The 23,175-nt window shown below is 42.6% G+C and overlaps 1 protein-coding gene across 1 annotated transcript in view; it reads right to left on the bottom strand.

The window, feature by feature from the left end:
* Positions 1-23,175, bottom strand: part of acap3b (ArfGAP with coiled-coil, ankyrin repeat and PH domains 3b) — a 202,674-nt gene that overhangs the window by 31,627 nt on the left and 147,872 nt on the right.

The following is a 23,175-nucleotide window of genomic DNA, read 5'->3' as shown; positions in this document are numbered from 1 at the left end:
CCCACTGTAGCCAAGTGCTTGCTCATAGGGGGTCGTTTTGACCGTTGGGGTTTTTCATAATTATTGTATGGCCTTGCCTTACAATATAGAGCGCCTTGGGGCAACTGTTTGTTGTGATTTGGCGCTATATAAGAAAAAAGTTGATTGATTGATTGATTGATTGATTGTTGTTTAGTCCTATTCTATGTGAACTCTTGCTTTTTAAAGCACTACTATTATTTACCATATGTGCTTTGACTTATATTGTTTATGCTACTTATATTGCACAACCCAAATACTAGTTTCAAAGACTGAAGGATGAACTTATAAAAACTGCCTAAAATAAAAAAATAAATAAACAATTACAAGTAGAGCAGTAGATCCAAGAAAGCTTATTGGGGCATCCTGGAATGTAAAATGTAAATGACACAGATTAAAAACAAGATGAGAAGTCTGTGGTTTCTTCATTGGTACAGAAGTCTATGTAATTTAAGACTAAATGTTACTTGACATTTGGCAAGCTGCACAAATGGGTTAAGCAAGAGAAACACAACATATGACATTCAATTCATTCTTTCCTCTTCAAAAAACAAATCTGATGTTGCCACTGAGTGCTCACACAATAAAACATTTTGCCATGTACCTTCAGCCTCCATCTTGGTTTCATGGCTATGCATCCTGTTTGGAAAACCCGAAAGGGTCTGTGATCTTGTCTTAGCTGAATCTTCAAAAAGGATTCAAAAATTTCCTTTCACAGCCTTTGACATACTTGTGTACTCTATTGCATTTCTCTGTACCCTGCAACAATGCTGTATATGCCCTGACATCCCCAGATGGTGCTCTAGAATCACTATTAAAGTGCTAAAGTTGTTCTACAGGTGTGCTACAATTATGCTATGGTTATTTTTGCACACATCACATGGTACAAGCCCAGTACAGCCCATCATCTCACAGCGCATCACAGGCCAGTTTGTCAGGGTTTTACACCATGAACCATGAAGGATGCATATCCATAAAAGTGAGAACTTAAGAAAAGCAACCTGAATATTATGTTTTGAATATATGCAACTTCAATTTTTCCATCTGGCTTTTCTACTTTCTCTACATCTTTCATCGTATTTGTGGGGGAGGTATGCTCCAAGCTTGAGCAATTTTGATTTTCAGTGTCTTGCCCAACAACACTGACACTCAAAAGCAGATGAGCATTGAACCCATGCAGACTTCAGTTAACAGCACTGACTTAAAATGTTGAGCATCTTGGTCAGGAAGCAAGAGTGGCCTTCATAACCACTAGAACCCTGCGACTGGTAAGAAGGCTTTATAAATCACATGCAAGCAAAAGGCCTACTTTACTTTACATCTGCCTGCCTGAGCACTCTCTGACATGTCCATCTGTGCCAACATTTCCTATGTCCGTATCCAGTGAACATAATTTCCTTTGGGATAAATAAAGTTGATCTTATCTATTTAAATCAATATATGAAAGAATACCAGGAAAGTATTATGATAAACGATGCCAACATGGGCAAAAATGGAAGGCTCACTGGTTGTCACCTGTATCTATCAGAATCAAAGATTTCAAAGCTGAATATACAGTACTTTCTTCCAAGTTTCAGACAGAAATTTTGCAGCCTCCTGAACTGACTTCATTATGCCTACTCTTATCTGGCTAATCCCAGGGAAAAACAAAACTGTTCCGTTACCTACAGCCAACATCTCCACCAGACTTCAAAGAAATATAGTATGTTTTTAGGTATCTTACAAGCAAAACAAATACAATGGAGCAGCATTCAGCAGAATTTATACAACTGTCAAACTGTACGACATTAACAGTAAAAAACAAAACAAACAAAAAACTGGAGGATCTGTAGCTCCAGAAACATGCTTGCCTTTGAACTACAGTGGCTCCACAGAGGCTGGCATCTGTGTACGTAAAGGCCAAACACAGCACACACCATGCTAAGCTTCCATCTGTTTAATGTTACCAGCAGCCACAGCCAGTGATCAAACATGCATAAAGAGTGTCGGAAATTGTAAGAGTGCACTTCTATAGTGCTTTTCCATCTGAATCAGATGCTCAAAGTGCTTTGCAATGATGTCTCAAATTCACTCACTCACCTCAATGTCAACATGCTGCCATGCAAGCTGCTCAGCTGCACACTGGGAGCAACTTGGGATGATTGACCTTGTCCATGGGCCTTTAGTCATTTTCCAGACTAACAGGGATTTAAACCAAGGATCCTCTCAAGCCCACCGCTGTAATTTTCCCAATTTAAATTCTTTTTGGAATTTATTCACATAAGGTTTTTGTTTTTTGTTTGTTTTGTTAACCTATGTGTCAGCAAAACAACAATAGCGCTAGGGTATTGTTTTCACTAGCATGTAAAGACTGGACAGATTTCCTTTGAACTTGGTGGGAATACTGTTTGGATAGGTAATTCATTTCACCATTAGACTTGGAGTAGTTTGTTGAATCGTCAAGGTCAAGGAAATCAACACCTGCTGATCTATACAACACCTTTGTTGTATAAATCAACAACCAAGAAGCCTAGATGGATTACCTAAAGAGAATTATAACCAGCAAAATATTTGTGATTGATTGGCATGAATAACTTCATAATGAGGTCACACAGAAGTCATACATCAAAAACATCATTACACACGAGTCACAATTTACTAATGTGTTATTTTGTGCTATGCTTCTGTAAATGGTCTTCAAATAAATAATCTGAAAGAAAATTATTTGTTACTTGTTTGTCTATCTCTTCGGTTTTACGAGTATATTGCACATCTGTAGAAATAGTCTTGTCTCACAATCTTTCATAGCTATTTTTTTAACAAAACATTTGAAAAAAAAGGGTACTTATTTTGTGACATACCTGGACACCCAATTTTTCAAGCTTCAAAATTGAGTTATTTTGTTGGTCTGGTTAACTGGATACAGTTTCTATTTACATATTCAAATCTATACAAATCTATTAATTGCCAAATGAATGGTATGGTATATTGGCTTTGGTTTGTTTTTTATAAGGTCTTACATGTTGGTATTCATGTATGTTTAATTGCTGTCAAAAAAATCTAAAAATTCAAGTGGTCCCAAATCTAGCAGAGCATTCTGATTATCAATATTGCAGTGATAAATACTCAGAAATATAAAAAGCTGTAAAGTCCAATCCTCTCCTCAATATGCCTAAGCCAGAACAATATTTAATGCTCACTCCAAATTCCGCCAAGATTTAACCTACGTGAGCACAATGTTTATTATCAAGTGTATAAGCAGCAAAAAGCTATGACTCAGCAGGACTGGAGCTCAATGTGCACACAACATGATGATGTCATCAGTTTTTGTGAAGAACCTCTGCAATGGCCACCATCACACACACACACACACACACACACGGTTCTGTCCAAAAACTGACATACGTGAAATTGTGACATACTCAATGCTTTCAACTAGAATTTTTGCACAGGAAAAGAGGTAAGCTGTTTAAGATTTCTGTAGAACAAATATTTTAAATGTGTCCATTCTACATTTTCAATTGGCAGACACATTTGCATTAGGAGATCAAAAAAATTTGTCTGCATGCTTTCACATACTGTATACAGTCAAAATTGAAATGCATGATTCCGAAATCCCAATTGAGGGGCATCCATCATCTTTGAGTTTCTTCATAAGCTGAATATCCCTTGAAAACATTGATGGTAAATCAGATGCGAGTGGGGACAGCATGCACTGGTTTGATTCATTTTATTCACATACAGTAGGGTTCAGAATAATAGTAGTGCTACGTGACTACAAAGATTAATCCAGGTTTTGAGTATATTTCTTATTGTTACATGGGAAACAAGGTACCAGTAGATTCTCACAAATCCAACAAGACCAAGCATTCATGATATGCACACTCTTAAGGCTATGAAATTGGGCTATTAGTTAAAAAAAGTAGAAAAGGGGTGTTCACAATAATAGTAGCATCTTAGTAGGTTTGAGTAGGTTTATAATAGGTTGAGTAGTATAATAGGTTGAGTAGGTTTATAATAGTAGGTTTGAGAATTCACCCCTCCTGTCACGTATATGTATCACATTAGCAAATTGTGACTCATATGTATATGCACTTGCACACATGGGTGTGCAAGGATGTATCAGCCCTCTGATGCTTTTCATTTCCACTGTGGTCTTTACAAAAATTATACACTTTTTACTATTATAATTACTCATGTTTAAGCATCTTTTGAAAAACTGCATTTCCACTGATGCTCAAATAAATTACATTTTTTTTAAACTGCTCTCAGCTTGATTTTATTATTTGCTACAGTAGAAAGATCTTATAACTACTTCAAACAGCAGTGATTTATTACATAATATTTAAAAAAAACACACTTACATATATATCCTATAATCATAAGATTTCACAACTCATTACAGGAAGGTTCTTTTTTTTTTTTATTAATTTAAAGAAGACAAAATCAGTTTCACTTTAGCTTGACAACATTACAGTCATGCAGTTTTCCAGTGAAAGCATTTCAAAAAGCAGGTATCTGCTTTTTTGTTCAGGCATTAAAATTTATGGATGAATGCGACGTACTGGAATACTATTTCTATATTAGGACACGTCTAAATATTGTAGCGATGTGACTTAAAAATGTGTTGGGACTGTGATGGACAGTCAGTGTCCCTGCTGGCTGCTGAGACATTCTCATCTCAGCATCTCCTTTAATCATCAAATCCGTATAAAACCTTTCTATCATTAGTATTCATTAAGTACAAATTAAATAAATGATTAATTACAATGGATGAAATAAAAGTCAGAAGCAATATAATAATTCAAGATGTGGAGACAAAGATGAAGAGTTTCCTCACCAGTGTAGAGTCCAGCCTGCTAAAAATCTTCATGCTTACGTAGAATCCAACAAGGTTTAACATTCAAAAGAGCAAAACAAATAATTCCATTATTTAAAAAGTATTTAGTGAAAATACTGGTTAATTATAATTCAACATAACTGTCTGACTATCAGTTTCTCTAAAATAATCCACAGAAGCATGTGCACATCCCACAGGAGTGCACAATCTGACTGGCACTGTACACTGGCACGCTCCTCTGCTGCTTTCACCATACCACCTGCGCTGCTCGCGAGGCTCTGCCGTGAATGCTTATTAGCATACAGCTGTCAAGAGTCCTCGTGCCCTGCTGACCCCGACCCGGAGATCAAAGTCAGGGTTGTGCACGGTGTCCCCTCCCACCACACACCCTGTGCTCCTGGTCAGCATTCTTAAGGCCAAACTGACAGTCAGCTTTCCATCTGTCTGCTGCTGTGAAAACTATTCCTGTTTAGTCAGGCTTATGTTATTGCTCCCCAAACACCAGCCCGGAGCCCCCTGTTCCCACCTAAATGAGTCACGACCGTGGAAGGATGCAACACGTGAGTGTGGACAACAAGCAGCAAGTGCCAAACCTTCAAAAAGAACAGATCACACCACTGACCTCTTTAAACAACATTGAGATGCATGGCTTTGGATGAATTTATGATTTCTGAGACTGAAAGAAAAATGCACATTGATGAAAACATACAATACTGTTAGCTTCTGCCAACAAGGAAAGCAGGAGAAGGATGACTCGTGACGAGAAAAATGAAGTTTATCTTCTTTTACTGAAGAATGGCAGGTGTACAGCTCTGTGGACGCTCTAGCCCTGGTGCAGACGACTTCTTGAGCCACACCAGAGCCAGCGAGCGACACACACCATCAAAAAAAAAAAACAAAAAAAAAAACAGACTGCCTTCTTTTTTCACAACGTGCCTACATAGTTCCGGTAGCACGTAAGTTACCATAACACCCAAATTAACTAACATAACTGAACTTTTAACATAACTGATATGCCAAACAACATGGGGTATAAAACAAAACAGTAAGTGTATTAGTACTACACTACCCCCCCCCCCCCCCCCCCCCCAAGCATGCCGAGTCCCTTCGGCTCTAACGATGTAACCACACCACGAAACAATCAGAATTCAGTCATCATGTACACTAAATTGAACTAAACTTTTATTTTTTCTTCATTTAATTTCAATAGTCCTTTCCTGTGCACCTCTTACTTACAGGAACAGTCCTCCACTTCAACTATCCTGATATCGAGCCGGGGCTTGTATCACTCTTCCCTTGAGAGTTTTCCTTGTAGGTGGCTCTTGAGTGTCTTCATTTGACTCTGAGGTATGCACCTCTTCTTGGTGTTGGTGTTGTGCAGCTCGCCGGCGCCTGCGTGCAGCAACCTGCCATTTGCCCTTTCTTGTTTGCTGTCTCGGGGGGTCCAACCCAGTGCCTCCGGTTCTTTGTCGGTAACTTCATCAGAGGATACTGGCTGTGGTGCGATGTAGGACTGTCCTAGTGTGGTGCCTGAGTCTTGGACCTGTGTTAGGATTACATGCCTCTGCCACTTGATCCATACGGGGATCACATCACTTGTGTAAGGTTTGAGCCGATCATGGTGCATGACTTTCCTTTCACGCTGTGTCTGGATCTCATACAGCACAGGGCCACAGCAGGCCTTGACTATAAATGGGCCCTTCCAGGGAGCTTGCAACTTGGGGCTGAAACCTTTCTTTTTTGTGTTGTCCTTTACATAGACTAGGTCTCCAACGTTGTAGCTGTGCTGCTGGGCTCTCAAGTCATGAGTCCGCTTTTGTCAGAGTTGAGCTGCTCGGAGATGCTCTCAAGCTAACTTGTGGACCTCATCAAGGCTCTTTTCCAGGTCATGCACATATTTGGTGGGTTCCTTCTCATTACATTTCCGCTTCGCCACACCTAACCAAATGTCTTGTGGTTGATGGACCTCTCTTCCCAGCATTAGCATGTTAGGTGTAAATCCAGTGCTCGACTGTTGTGCACTGCGATATGAAGCTGTTAGAAGGGGTAGGTGTTCATCCCAGTTTTTTTGGTTTTGATCCACGTAGCAGCGAATCATCTGGAGAAGTGTACGATTAAAACGTTCCACCTGTCCATTTGAAGCAGGGTGGTATGGCGTGGTCCTGGTCTTGGTGATTTGAAAGAGTTTGCAGATCTCCTGAAACAGTGCACTCTCAAAGTTGCGGCCCTGGTCTGTATGCAGCTCCAGCGGGGCTCCAAAGCGTGAGAGAAAACCACTGACCAGTGTCTTAGCCGTAGTCTCCGCTCCTTGATTGGGAATTGGGAATGCCTCCACCCACCTTGTGAACTGATCCATGATGACAAGGATGTACTTATTTCCAGAGGATGACATGGGAAATGGGCCAAGCACATCAAGATGCAACCGGTCCATGGGTGCTCCGTCCTGGTAGGTTTGCAGCTTAGCTCTCTGTATGGGGCTGCTTGATTTCTGGGCTCTACATTGGGGGCATCCTTGGATGTATTTGTGAAGGTCACCTCCCATGCTGTACCAATGATAACTCTGTCGGAGGCGATGCAGGGTCTTTGCCTCTCCCAAATGTCCAGACTGTGGAGGGTCATGACAGGCTTGCATTACTTTGGTTTGCAGTGAGGCTGGAACCAGCAGCAGCAAGGATGGGCTACTTCTGTCAGCATTCTCCCAGCAGTACTGCAGAATTCCCTGATGAAGCTCTACTTGTGGCCAGCAGAGCCAGTATTTTCTTATTGCTGGGCTCTCCATTGCAACTTGTTCTCTGGTTGGAAGAATTCCAGATTCTTTCCAGCCAAACAAGACAGACAATACTGGATCTTCTTTCTGGGCTGTTACCAGCTGCTGGCAACTCAGCGGTTGAAGCCAGTTCACTGTGGGCATATAGAGGTCAGCTCCCGCTTGCTGCTGGTCCGCGATTATGTTCCTATCCTCCTGTATGGTAATCTGCCTAACGACCAAAGGAACAACATCATCCACATCTTCCTCAAATCTGGCCCACTGCTCATGCAGTCTTTTGCAGTGTGGACACCCATGACATGGAAGGTCTGTCACATCCTTTCCTGCATGATAGCAATCACAGTCTGCTGAGCCTTCTGTTGTGTGCCTGGACAGGGCGTCTGCGTTTGCATGCTGTCGGCCAGCTCGATGTTCAATCTCAAAGTCATACTGACTAAGCTCCTCAAGCAGCGTGCTAGTTAGCCCTCTGGATGTTTGAAACGGAAGAGCCAAGTCAGACTACCATGGTCTGTTCGAAGGAGGAACTTTCTGCCAAGGAGAAGGTGATGGAACTGTCTTGTGTATTTGACGACGGCCAGTAGCTCTCGCCTGGTCACACAGTATCTCCGTTGTGCAGGAGTGAAATGAGTGCTGGCATATGATATAACTCTCTCCTCCCCCCACTGGAGCTGTGATAGTACTGCACCAATGCTGTGGTTTGATGCATCAGTGTCCAAGATGTAGGTGCCAGTGGAAGACGGATAAGCAAGAACCGGGGAAGAGGTCAGTTTCTCTTTGAGTTGCAGGAAGGCTTCCTGCTGTGCTTTGCCCCACTGGTACTCTGCTGTTTCCTTGAGGAGACTGTTGAGAGGGCTGGCAAGTTCAGCAAAGGCAGGAACAAAGCGGCGATAGTAATTGCATAGCCCTAGAAAGGCTTGTAACTGTTGAGTGTCTGTAGGTGGCTGCCATTCCTGCACATCTTTAATCAGTGACGGGTTGGGACTTATCCCCTCTCCACTAACCACATGTCCCAGGAAAAGGACCTTGTCTCTCAACAGGTGACATTTCTGGGGTTTCAGCTTGAGACCATAGCTGTGGAGGCGTTCAAAGACATCAGCCAAGCGCTGCAGATTCTCCTCAACCCCTCTGCCCAGGATGATGATATCATCTAAGTAGATGAGGAGTGTCTTCCACTGAAATCCTTGGAGGACCAGTTCCATGGCTCTCTGGAACGTACCAGGTGCATTGCAGAGGCCGAATGGCATCCTGGTGTACTCATAAAGGCCATAGCGGGTAATGAATGCTGTTTTTTCACGGTCTTTAGGGTCCACAGCAATCTGCCAGTATCCACACTGGAGATCTAGGGTGGAGAAAACAGTGGTTTCCCCCAGGACATCGCGGCACTCATCTATTTTGGGTAATGGATAAGCGTCCTTCAGTGTCAGACCATTTAGACGGTGATAATCAACACACCAGCGAACACCACCATCCTTCTTGCGAACAAGGACAACTGGTGATGCCCACTCAGAGGAGGAAGGCACCACTACTCCTGTTTCTAGCATTTCTTTGAGGTGCTGTTCTTCCTCATCTTGGAAACCCAGAGGAGTCTGTCGTACTGGTTGGCGTACTGGGCTGGCAGCCCCAGTGCTGATTTTATGGGTGACAGCGGAGAGATGCCCAAGGTCTGTATCACTAGCTGCAAAGAGGGATTTGTACTTTAGGAGGAGCTCAATCAGTGTCACTTGCTGATCTTCACTGAGAGCCTCACTCGAGGATGTATACAGAACTTGCAGGTGTTCTGGTAGTTCCATTACATTTCTTGCCACTCTTCCGACCATTGGCTCAGCTCTATTGCTGCGTTCCTCTTCAAACACAGTTTTCTGCTCACCACTGTTGCAGTCAACTATGACAACAGGATCCTCTGGGAATGTTTCAACCACAATTCCAACACAAACCCCACGGAGCAGGGATGCTTTGGAGCTTGAGAAATTGCAGAGACGGACAGGAACTCTGGGGCCCATGTAGATGGCAACACTTCCTGAAGAGATGGTGTTAGATATGTTGAGTGGTTCCAGGACTGCTGGGAGACCAGGCCGTGGATTATCGACTTTACCCCAGACAAGGCACTCGCTTTCTGGTGGTAGGATAATATTGTCTTCCAGTAGTACATGTGCCACAGAGTAGTCTTCCCCGTTGCTCTCAATGACCTTGGTAGGCACTGGCTCACTGCCCACAAATACTTGGCGACCAGCAAAGATTGTCAAATCAGCAGCTTGCATTGCATCAAGGCCCAGAAGAATGGGGTCTTGGATCCGACCAACAAAAACTTTCCACTTGAGTTTCTGACTTCCAGTCTCTAAGGTGACTTCAAATTCCCCCAAGGCAGACATTCTGCTACCAACTTCAGCATTTCTGAGAGAGGTCCTGGTGAGCGGTTTCCGTGCTTCTATTGGGAGCATGTTGTAAACCTCTTCAGAGATCACTGTAGCTTCAGCACCTGAGTCGACAATGGCTTGGACAGGCAGGCCATTCACTGATACCTCAATTTGCAAGCTGGGACCTCTCTTAGCTGTGAGTCCTAGCTGTGGGCTGGGAAGCTGGCCCTCCTGGCTCATAGGATTCCCAAAAGCCCCTGGCTTGCTTTTTATGGAAATGTCCCTATGGCTGCTTGGACTAGGTGACCTTGAGCACTCTCTCACAATGTGCCCTACTTCCCCACAGCAGAAACAAGTTATTTTGTTTGCTTTGTTTGGGCTGGGTGATATCATTCTTGGGCCTTGTGAAGGCAGTTGATATGCTGGTCTCTGGGCCCTCTCTGGTTCACGTGTTTTTATGCCATATGATGTTGAGTGCTCACTGAGCCCCGTGCTTCCATATTCTTGGGCTACAGGCTGCAGGTGCTCCAACTTCAGATGCAGCTGTTCCACTTTGTCCATCAGTGTCTTAAATTGATCGTCAGTGACATACTTGGGGCCCTGTAGACGTCTGGATGCCAAAAAAAGTTCATCAGGAAAGTCTGCTTCTTCATCTGCCCAGGCGATACGTCTGGCCCTTCCTGGCCTCATCTCTGCATCGTGGCCCAAGGTTGCCCTGAAGTTATGTTCATGGGCTTCTGCCAACTTCTGTGCCTCAGCCAGTGTTTGAGAATCATGATTCATTACCTCATAGGCTACTTTTTGGTTCCTCAGTCCTTTTAAAAAGGCATCAGTGGCCAGTTGGTCTTGTAGCAACAGGTCCGTGCCAGGATAAGCCAGGCTCACAAGGCAGCGCACTTCCTCAGCAAACTCTGCTGGTGATTCCTTGACCTGATGCAACTCTCCCAGCTTCCTGTGGACAGTTGTAGGGGGATCTTTCACTCCAAACCATTGTGTGAGCTGTTCTTTAAGGAGAGTATAGTCTTCACGAATGTGTTCGGGCAAGGAGCAGACATAACGAATAGCAACTCCACGAAGGCATTCATGGAGTCTGTCGACTCTCTCTGCACCAGTCCATCCATATTTGCATGCTTGGCGCTCAAAGGGCAACAGAAATGAATCCCAGTCATCTTTGCCATCATACGTGGGTAGCTTGACTTTGGTAGCTTCATGTGGTGAAGGTCGCCCCATATCCTGCCAATTTCCACTGCTGCCATGCATGGCGTATCCATCCGGTGGAGCCATTTGTGCTGGGATAGGACGCTGAAGCATTCGTTCATCTCTGTGCCGCACAGCTGGGTCTTGTATGTGAGCGGTGTTAGGGGGGCCTGCACTGTGAGACCTCTGTCGAATTACCTCCAGCTCTGCTGCAAATGGCATATCAGCTTGACTATTGGGTTGCTCCTGCATCCCTCGGAATGTTGATGGAGGATTAATAGCACCTGCATGCTGACCCAACACTGCAGTTTTCTCTCTTACTGTTCCCCTTGGCTCTGCCGTCACATGTTGTAGAACGTGCTAGAAGTTTTTGAAACTGCTGAGTCTGATGCTCCAATAATGTCTTCAGCCATGCTGGTGGCTCAGCAGGCGCTGCTATAGCTCCCAGCAATTCTTCAGTCTCATCCATTTTCTGTTTCTCTTTTTATTTATTTTTTACAGTCATTTTTTTTTTTTTAACAGTGCAGCTTATTTTGTTTTATACTGCAGCCAATTACTTTCACTTGCTTTACTCAGCTTGTAGTCCTCAGTCTGATGCTTTAATCTCCCTTACTGATTCAGTCTTTCAGCAGTGCAGTATTTTTTTTTTTACAGTGCAACAGCCAGTCACTTGGCAGCTTGCCAGCTTTTGCGCACACAGAGACAGCACCGCTCTCTCACCGAATTTCCTACTTCCGACACCAGTTGTTAGCTTCTGCCAACAAGGAAAGCAGGAGAAGGATGACTCGTGACGAGGAAAATGAAGTTTATCTTCTTTTACTGAAGAATGGCAGGTGTACAGCTGTGTGGACGCTCTAACCCTGGTGCAGACGACTTCTTGAGCCACACCAGAGCCAGCGAGCGACACACACCATCAAAAAAAACAAAACAAAAAACAGACTGCCTTCTTTTTTTCACAACGTGCCTACGCAGTTCCGGTAGCACGTAAGTTACCATAACACCCAAATTAACTAATATAACTGAACTTTTAACATAACTGATATGCCAAACAACATGGGGTATAAAACAAAACAGTAAGTGTATTAGTCCTACAATACTTTGTCATTTTGTTTTTTTTTGTTTGTTTGTTTCTTTGTTTGTTTATTACAGTTCAACAGATTAAATGGCAGGGTTTTTTTTATTTTCCAATTAAATTTTAAATTCAGAATGTACATTTTCTACAAATATAATACATTTAGTTTTAATGTAACCGTATGTATGCGATTTCCCCCCCACACACACACCATCATTTATTTTTTCCTTACATCTAAAATAAACTATGGCCCTTTAAAGGAAAGTGGGCACATCTTCTCTAGATAACAAATTTTCAATTCTGAACTTCAATTTAATTTATACAGAACTGCGATGGCAGCAGTGGCTGTATATGTGTGTGTGTGTGTATATATATATATATATATATATATATATATATATTTGACTACAAGAAAAAACCTACAGCAGACCAGACACAGTTGGGGTGACCATCTGCTATGGCCATAATAACAAAATAGAGCTAAAGCAAAACACAGATCTGTCAAAACATGCAATGACAGAAATGCTGCAGTTAAGTAATCATCTATAGTCCAGTGTTCACAATGACAAAAGGCTACAAAGTCCCTGGGAGGATAGGATTAGACCCCCAGTAAAATACACTGTATTACTAAATCAGTGACCGTACTGATGCCCGATCGGTCACTGAAACAAGACATTAACCATATCTCACCCTAACCTTGATGTATCTCCAATCTCCCTACAAAATGATTTCACATCCAGCAAAGCAAGATTTCAATTTCAAAGCTTGAATGTACACAACACACATATCGATGAAAGTATAATCCCATTCAGACATAAGCTTGAGTTCATCCCACTTCGACTCTAAAACTTCATTTCTTTCAGTGCTGAATCTGAATAGTGTGCCCGACTTGAGTCATATTCAGGCACTTCATAGCACATGGAGCTCACATATATAAAAAGATCAATAATTATGATTCCCCCATTATGGTCGATCATCCAACACGGAATTCTTGAAACAACTGCTTTAAAATGTTTATAACATTTTTGTTTATGCAGGATGGTACCATGGAGAATGGTGAGCGCCGTAAATATGATAGCAAAAAGGTTGCTGGATGTTTGAAACTCAACGAGGGTATTTCTGTTTGGACTTAGTATGAGTGATGGGGTGTAGCCTGCATATCGTGATGGCTCTAAGGTGGTGCATTTGGTTCAAAACATCTCCCTGTTAATTCTGCTGACAGTTATTTACTAGTAAGGGCCTGGAATGGTAGTCAACTGTTTGTGTTGATGGTATAAATATTCAAGAACACAACAACCAAACTACATATAAAATCACAGCAAAACACTATGATGAAAGGCATACAACAATATATTCTCACTGTCCACATGGGCTAGCATCATTATTCCTGCATGTCCATAATAATGAACTATAAACCTCTCTTCAGTTTGTGTGCAATGTGAGACATGTGTTGCGCTACACATTCAATCAAACACTATAAGCAGTCATCAATTAAAGACTTCACAGTGCCAACACGTACACCATGTATTGACGTAGTGATAAAGTTTATTTATTGACAATAAACTTCATAAAATTAACATTGTATTACTACAATTTTTTTTTCTCAAGATAGTTGATAATTTTCTTTCACAATAGTTATTGTTTCCTTTTGTCAAATGCCTTTTTCTTTATTCCTGTGCAATGTTAAATAAATAAATCACCAGCCCAACACTGTAACAGACACAAGAATCCTCATGGAGAACAAAATCACATGCTGGACTGATGGCACAGACATCAAGTTATCAGGGAGTTAGAACAATAAAAATGATTTCTCACCATCAACAGTGATTTCATTTTATGTTCCTGAGAACATCATGAAAGCAAATGTACTCACTCGCCGTCTTTATTTTCATGTTTTGTTTAGCACCAGCACCTCTCTGCTGCTCTCACATATCTGTTACAGCCAATAAAGTGATGCTATTGTGCTTTATCTTTAAACATCCACTTTCCAATCCCTGAGATGTAACAACATTTTCAAAGTACCATCCAGTTCAGCCTTAACTGCTTGTCACTATTGCAGCTATTACACTGGCTATACATACAATATGAATAATATGTATAATTGATAAAATGTTGTTTTAAGGCTGTGATTCCTGCACCAGGATATCTGCATATTTAAGAGTGATGTTCAAAAGGTAGTTGCAGGAAGAAAAAATTTTAAATGTCTTAAAGCAACCTTTTCTGCAGAATCATGGGATAATGCGGAGCTTTTGAAGAGGGAGAATTTTTTTATTTTTTTTTTTAATGTTTTGATGCCATTGCAAGCATGGTGACAAGGAAGCAAACAAAAATGATTCTGTCACTGATAATCACCTTTTCATGTTTACTGACGTGTTTGGTGAGACTGGAAATTTCTAAAAGTGACACAGGAAAAAATGAAGGTGATAACTAAAAACAGCACCGTATAAACAAAAGAAAAAGAATCTGTCAGTTTGAATTCAACAGGTTTTTCCTGCTACATAACAACTACTACAGTGTTCTACTTAGAAACATAGGTTCAATTGCTGCCTTAAAATCCTGTGTCAACTTAAAAATAAGTTTGGTTTCAACCCAAAAGGTTATGTAAGTGACTTAATTAACTTAACCTTTTGTGTGTGTGTGTGTGTGTGTGTGTGTGTGTGTGTGTGTGTGTGTGTGTGTGTGTGTGTGTGTGTGTGTGTGTGCAGGCGTGGAAAAACTCACGCATGCGCACGAAGGTTCAAGCTTGGCTGACGTAAAAACATATGAATCAAATCCATATATTTTTTGCATAAAATAAAAAGGTCGGATTCTTTTCTCACAGACCTCGTATTCCTCCATTTCTCTTTAGGCCAGTTGATGTGTTCTTTGGCAAATTGTAACCTCTTCTGCACATGTCTTTTATTTAACAGAGGGACTTTGCGGGAAATTCTTGCAAATAAACTAGCTTCACACAGGCATCTTCTAACTGTCACAGCACTTACAGGTAACTCCAGACTGTCTTTGATCATCCTGGAGCTGATCAATGGGTGAGCCTTTGCCATTCTTGATGGTTTTCCATTTTCTTCCACGCGTCTCTGGATTTTTGGCCATTTTAAAGCATTGGAGATCATTGTAGATGAACAGCCTATATTTTTTGCACCTGCGTATAAGTTTTCCCCTCTCCAATTAACTTTTTAATCAAACTATGCTGTTCTTCTGAACAATGTCTTGAACGTCCCATTTTCCTCAGGCTTTCAAAGAGAAAAGCATGTTCAACAGGTGCTGGCTTCATCCTTACATAGGGGACACCTGATTCACACCTGTTTGTTCCACAAAATTGACAAACTCACTGACTGAATGCCACACTACTATTATTGTGAACACCCCCTTTTCTACCTTTTTTTTACTAATAGCCCAATTTCATAGCCTTAACAGTGTGCATATCATGAATGCTTGGTCTTAATGGATTTGTGAGAATCTACTGAATCTACTGGTACCTTGTTTCCCATGTAACAATAAGAAATATACTCAAAACCTGGATTAATCTTTTTAGTCACATAGCACTACTATTATTCTGAACACTACTGTATACGCACGTGCACACACGTGCATGTGATTAAAGCCCCTCTCACTCAGACGCCTGTTTGTGGTGTCGAGAGGCACGTGGAGCACTTCAATTCAATTTATTTCATTTATATAGCGCTAAATCACAACAAAGTTGCCTCAAGGTACTTCACATAAATAAGGTCCAACTTTATCAACCTCTAGAGCAAGTACACAGGAGACAGTAATAAGGAAAAACCCCCTCTGAGGAAGAAACCTCAAGCAGACCAGACTTAAAGCGGTGACCCTCTGCTTGGGCCATGCTATACAAACAATTCACAAAATGAATATACAGGAAATATTGCTGGTGCACAGGACAGGAGGGCTTCAGAAAACAGACACCACACCCATCCCTGGATGGAGCTGCACCTCAAACAGAGAGGAAAAACAGAATCAGGCATCAGAAAAACAACAAATACAGTATAATTTGTCAGCATTAAGCAACAAGAAAAACAGAAGAAATACTAAGGTGATCACTGGCCACTAGCCCTAAGCTTCACTAAAAGACCAAGAATTTAGATAAAGTTGAGGTCGCAGCCTGCTCCGTTTCCTAATAAAATGAATTTAAAAGAGTAAAAAGCATAGTAGCATACAATGCCAGTATGCGAGCCATACAAAAGGAAAAATAAGTGCGTCTTAAGTCTGGACTTGCAAGTCTCTACAGAATCTGAGATCATTCCACAGAACAGGGGCACGATAAGAGAAAGCTCTGTGACTCACAGACTTTTTAATGCACCCTAGGGACACAGAGTAGTCCTGCACCCTGAGAACGCAGAGCCCAGGCCAGTACATAGATAGGTAGGTAGGTAGGTAGCACTTGCCACCCAACTCGCCAAATATGCCACTACTCGCCACAAACATGTCACACAATGCCACTCGGTTGTCGGCACTCACCACATCATGGTGATAAGATGAAGAGTCTTCCGACTCATCATCTTATCACCTTCTACAGGGGCACCATTGAAAGCATCCTAACATACAGCTTCACTTCCTGGTACGGGGGCTGCAGAGCCTATGAACAACGGAGGCTAAACAGGATAGTGAAGACAGCCAGCAGGATCATTGGTACCCCTCTTCCATTACTGATGGAGCTTTATGAGCAGCGCTGCGCTTGAAAGGTGACCTCCATCATCAAGGACCTTCATCGGCCTTCTCATGGCCTGTTCTCCCTCCTGCCATCTGGGAAGCGGTACAGGAGCATTGGCTGCAAAACCAGCAGAATGATAAACAGGTCCTTTCCACAAGCTGTCCAGCTGGTGAATAGATTGTGTCCCCTTCCACTTATCAAACTAACTCATAGCATTGTTTGACAGTTGTTCACCTGTCAAAATCACTTAAAGCACTTAAGAATCACTTAAAGCACTTAATGATTATTATGGACAAAAATAACACTGAACAGTGATTGTGATTAGTGATCGTGTGACCGCGGCATGTGTGACTGGAATGCTTGCTTATTTTGTCTAATATTTTATTACTTAGTTCAGTTTTTTTAGTGCAGCTTTTATTTATTTATTTTAGTTTAACATACTGCAAGAAAGGAGCTGATGAGGAATGATTTTTCGTTTCATTCAGTGTATGCATATACTTGGTGGAATGACAAACCAAATCTTGAATCTTGTGGCAAATGTTTTGTTGGTGTTCAAAACATACGCCACTCAACTTCACTTGTTGCAAGGTCGCCACTTACACCCACTAATGCGCCAAGCACACACCACCTGTGTGAGAGGCAGGAAGCACCAAGTTGTTCAGAAACTGAAAATCCATGCTACTATTAAATAAATCCAGATGTTTCTAGATGCCACTGCTTTCAGTCACCTTTTTGTGATCAGACATTTCGAGCCTGAACCACAATGTCCTCCAGCTGGTGGACCAGAAGCAATAGCCAGCAACTGACCATGTTCTCTTGGCTTCCAGCTCATCTCAAATTCAAAATTCAAATTCAAAAACTCCTTCCACTTGTTCCAGAGCCAGCAAGAGGCTTTCTACCCTGCTACCCCAGCCTATGAGCCGTACACTTCCTCTCCCTACCTACCATTCCCAGAGCTGTAAGAGTCTTCCACACAGACTGGGCTGGGAAACCGGTACAGCCAACATCCACTGGGAATAACCAGACTTTCACTGCAACCCTTTATCCCTGTATTCTTGGGTATTTGAGGTTCTTCATCTCTGAGGCCTCTTCACATCTGTCTTCCTACGAGAATATCAGTTCGCTCAGGATGATCTTTTTTCCCCTCGTCAGAACATACCACAATATTAGGCCTCAGGGAAGCTTGGACAACTTAGGGAAAGCGGCCCTTTCTTCTCAGGCCAACATCATCTCCCACCACTGAGCTGCCTGCAAGAGGCTTGTCTTGGTTTTTCTGGAGAGGACAGCCTTCTCCCCCTCCCTGATAAAGTGACAGATCAAACTGGTTCCAGTGAGTCTGGCGCATTTTCACCCAGCCAGTATGTGTGCCATAGCGCCTCTCTTGCCATGGTGAAACTCCAAGCCAAAGGTGTTTGTTCACGCATCTCTCCACTGCTTTCATTGATGTTACATGTATTTCATATATTGTCAGTAGCCATATCAGTCTTAGCAGCAGACCACACTGGTAGAGCCAGGCCTTGAACTTTCTTGGCAGGCCCCATCCCTTGATCTTTCTTAGCCAGTGGTCTACCTGCTTCTCCATCCCAAATTCATGACTTCTGTCCATCAGAAAGGCATCAAATCATTTCCTCAGACATTTTATTGGGTTTTCTTCAATTGATGTATAACCTCCCCTTGGATTTGGAGCAGGAACTTGTTGGTTTCCAATTTCTGATTTCTCACCCATGTTACCACCTCATCGAGTGCATTCAAGATTCAATTTGCCTGTACATAAGATGCTGTAGTTATGGATAGGTCACCCATAAACTGGAGATTGGAAGATGCCTGACTCCATCACTGGCCCAATGGATTCCTTAACTGCTGCTGTAATAAGCACATTCATTCCCATGACAAACAAGATGTGGGGGGGGGGGGGGGGGGGGGGGGGGGTATGGTGCAACCTGCTATGATTCTCTTCTCCAATTTTTGCCACTGAGTTGTAAAATGGGGGTCTTTAATCATAGCTTGAACCCTCCAAAGTAACTTGTAATCTCTGATGTGGTGGGGGTTATGGTAATGCTCCGTGGCTGTATTAATGATAAAATTAAATTAATTAAAAATGAATTAATGATAAAAGAAAAAAATAAGAGACAAAGCTGATAAAATACTGGCAAGGAAGTGGTAGGCAACACCCAGGCTTACACACTACATTAAATGCCACTGAACACTGCGCACACGGCAGCAGTGGCCAGTATTGCTGACAAGTACTGGCAAGTGCAGAATGCCAATGGCTGCCACTAACACACCATACACACATCTTCTGTGCGAGAAGAGATTTACTTTGTAGGATTTCTGTGGAATTTCTCAAGTCATGTCATGTCTCCATCTGTAACTTCTCGTCATTTGATCTGTGTTATTCTGTCATCACTGTCTGCCCTATTGTTAATCTGCCTATTGTGCGTTGGTTGCAATGCCATCTGCTGACACTGCCAATGGATGAAGGAGGAAGTAAGCTGCAACTATCAGCAGCCTGACAGATGTGTCATGTCAAACCAGAGCGAGAACCGCAGGAAAACATTGGATCAGCACACCATTGTCCGCTTTATCTTGATCATTTTACTGGATGGCACAAATAGTTTATTTTACGGTAGTAAGTCAAACCTGTTTCCAGTGCACGTTGGCCTCCGCCAGGGCTGCACTTTGTCACCGGTTCTGTTCATTATTTTTATGGGCGCAGCCAGAGTGTAGAGGGGGTCTGGTTTGGGAACCACAGAATCTCGTCTCTGCTGTTTGAGTACGATGTGGTTCTGTTGGCTTCGTCAAATCAGGAACTTCAGCGTGCACTGGGGCGGTTTGCAGCCGAGTGTGAAGCGTCCGGGATGAAAATCAGCACCTCCAAATCCGAGGCCATGGTTCTCGACCGGAAAAAGGTGCTTTGCCCTCTTCAGGTCAGTGGAGTGTCCTTGCCTCAAGTGGAGGAGTTTAAGTATCTTGGGGTCTTGTTCACGAGTGAGGGACGGATGGAGCGTGAGATCGATAGACGGATCGGTGCAGCATCTGCAGTGATGCGGTCGCTGTATCGGACCGTCGTGGTGAAGAGAGAGCTGAGTAGGGGGTCAAAGCTCTCGATTTACCGATCGATGTACGTTCCGATCCTCAGCTATGGTCATGAGATTTGGCTCATGACCGAAAGAACGAGATCGCGAGTACAAGCGGCCGAGATGAGTTTCCTCCGCAGGGTGGCTGGGCGCTCCCTTAGAGATAGGGTGAGGAGCTCGGTCACTCGGGAGGAGCTCGGAGTCGAGCTGCTGCTCCTCCACGTCGCAAGGAGTCAGTTGAGGTGGCTCGGACATCTTTTCCGGATGCCCCCTGGACGCCTCGCTGGAGAGGTGTTCCGGGCACGTCCCATTGGGAGGAGGCCCCGGGGAAGACCCAGGACACGCTGGAGGGACTACATCTCTCAGCTGGCTTGGGAACGCCTTGGGGTTCCCCCGGAGGAGCTGGGGGAGGTGTGTGTGGATCGGGAGGTCTGGGTGGCTTTGCTCGAGCTGCTGCCCCCACGACCCGACTCCGGATAAAGCGGAAGAAAATGGATGGATGGATGGATGGACTGCACTCCATGACCAAAAAGGGATTTGAGCAGGACATTAAAAAGGGATGTGCAAAACCAGTTTTTATCTACCTTTGACCACTATATATGATTGGAGCATAAATTCAAAACACCCCAAAAATCCTATAAATGTATGAATGTGGATGACGAAATTCTCCTGCCAAGGCCAGAAATTAATCATTTTAAAATTCTGTGACATACATAAGACAAGATCAATTAAATCAACAGACAGTAAAACAAGACAACAACATGAGAATGAACACTTAGAGAGTGCACTAAGAGTGTACAATACCCATGCCGGACATGTTTCATACTGATTCATGGAACTTAGTCCACTCAGTTGTGACTGGGCAGGCATATGCTGTGGGAGCAACCTGTGATGAACTGTATAAGGGGAGTTATAGACTGTGGCCTCACAGGAAGACATTCCTGAGATCACTTCCCACCTGGTCCTTTCTGTGTGGAGTTTGTATGTTCAACTCATTTCTGAGTGGATTATCTCCAGGCACATTAGTTTCCTCACAATATCAAAAATATGCTTATTTAGGGTCTGTTCCTTTCTCTGCACCTGACTAAGGAAGTGTTTCTACATCTGGAGCTGGTCACTGGGTGTCGGACTGTGGCTGCCTGCGGCTCCTCGTGGTTGGATTCTGGCTAACTGTAATTTGGATGTGTTACGTAAATGCAGAGGACAAATTTCGTTATATGTATTCATGTATGTACAGTGACAACAAAGGAGCTTCTTCTTCTAATTATTAAATGTGTAACTATTTTTAAGATACTTCTTTTTTATTTGCCTTACTTTAGATGTAAAAATAAAATCTCTCTTTGAGGAGAAAGAGAGACTGTGCAAACGTGCATGAGTGTGTGCACACTGATAAGGAAGACAAAAGCAACCTTTTCTGCAGAATCATGAGATAATGCGGGCCTTTTGAAGAGGGAGAATTAATTAATTAATTATGTTTGTTTTTTATGTTTTGCTGCCTGTGCAAGCACAGTGACAGGAAGCATGCGAAGATGATCCTGTCACTGATAATCACCTTTTCATGTGTACGACTGGGGCTTGGTGAGACTGAAAATTTCTGGTGGTTTTTCTGGCTGCTCTTTGCCTCTCTCTGTCCAAGGTGCGGAGGGTATTGCACGGGATTGGCGGCTACAGACAACGGGATGCTGGACAGACCGTGAGATGCTGGACTGACTGCAAGACACCATGCCTGAAGCTGATGCAGCAGATGTTGTTTTGATTTCATGTTTTCAGCTTTGTGAAACGTTGCAAAATCTTGTAACTGTTAGAATGGCCTAAGTAGTGGGTCACCCTTCTGAGTCTGGTCTGCTTGAGGTTTCTTCCTCAATATCATCAGAGTGAGTTTTTCCTTACCACTGTCACCTGTGTGCTTGTTGTAGGGGTTGATAAGGTTAGACCTTACTCATGTGAAGCATATTGAGGCAGTTTTGTTGTGATCTGGTGCTATATAAAATGAAAAACTGAAATTAAAAAGTGTGTGTGTGTGTGTGTGTACGTGCACACATGTACACTGCGCACGCAAGAGTGCGCCAGAGGCAAAAAAAGAGGAATGAAAAGAATACTGTTTTAAAAATAAGAAAATTCATCAAGTGAGGACACGATGAGGTAAAGACAGAGTTCTTTTTCTACATATAGAGGCAGGACGGAGAAAAGTAACCAACACAACTGCACATCTACATCTAAACTTACAGATTTAAAGGGTGAAAACATGCATCAGTATGCACAGCGACCCGTCGCTCTGCTGCAGCCACACAGTGATAATGTCCTGCCTGCTGCCTGCTGTAGTGTGTACAGACAAATACCGGCACACACTCATGCTGTAAACAAAGTGAACACACCACACACACAACTCCATAAGACCTACTGAATCCAGCAGGAACGGGCAGCATGTGCCGGTCATAAAAGTGCTCTCCACAGATCAGTCACTCATTATGTTCCACATCGTTAAACTTGACTCACAATTTGCTGGTCCACACTTTGTCAGACACCCAGCTATGTGTGACAAATACTGCAAATGCCGAGGGAGTGTCATTAAGAGCAGTAAATCTCATGATCCACGTGTGCAGGGGCTGAGATTACAGGCATGTAGATTATGTGCTAATGTGTTAGTGATAATTATATTTATACATGGTCAAAGACAGTAAAAGCCACGTCGTAATGTCATACATTTTAAATTAATTCCAACACCAATGTCTGTCAAAATTACAACCAAAGCACCAGCTGCTTTCTTCTGCTCTATCAGTTACCAAGCAGTCTGAAAGATCCTTTAAAACCTTTCAAGGCATCTTTTCAGTAAACCAATTTAGGTCATCAGGGGCTTCATTTATAAAAGATGTGTATGTACAAAAAACACATCTACATCTTTTCCATGCTTGAGTTGAAACTGATAAAGGAACAACATGCGCTGAGAATGTGCACACCTAATGCAGGTGTGCACATTTTTCAGAGCAAATCAAGCCTGCTATGATAAAGAGGAAAAGAAAAGAAGACAAGATGTAAAACAAAGCAGCCAATGTCACAGAGCTTACATTTATCAATATATTTTATTAATATTTATTTATACTAGTCATTAAAATATTATTTCTGCTCACACACATATTAATAAGCACAATAGTGGTAAAAATTACTTATTTACAAACTACAAAGTTAATAATTGAAATGTTGA

The sequence above is a fragment of the Thalassophryne amazonica genome, chromosome 3 (assembly GCF_902500255.1).
Source record: "Thalassophryne amazonica chromosome 3, fThaAma1.1, whole genome shotgun sequence".
Classification (NCBI taxonomy): Eukaryota; Metazoa; Chordata; class Actinopteri; order Batrachoidiformes; family Batrachoididae; genus Thalassophryne; species Thalassophryne amazonica.
Note: the sequence above shows the minus strand (reverse complement) of the source record. Positions and strands in the feature narration are given on the sequence as shown.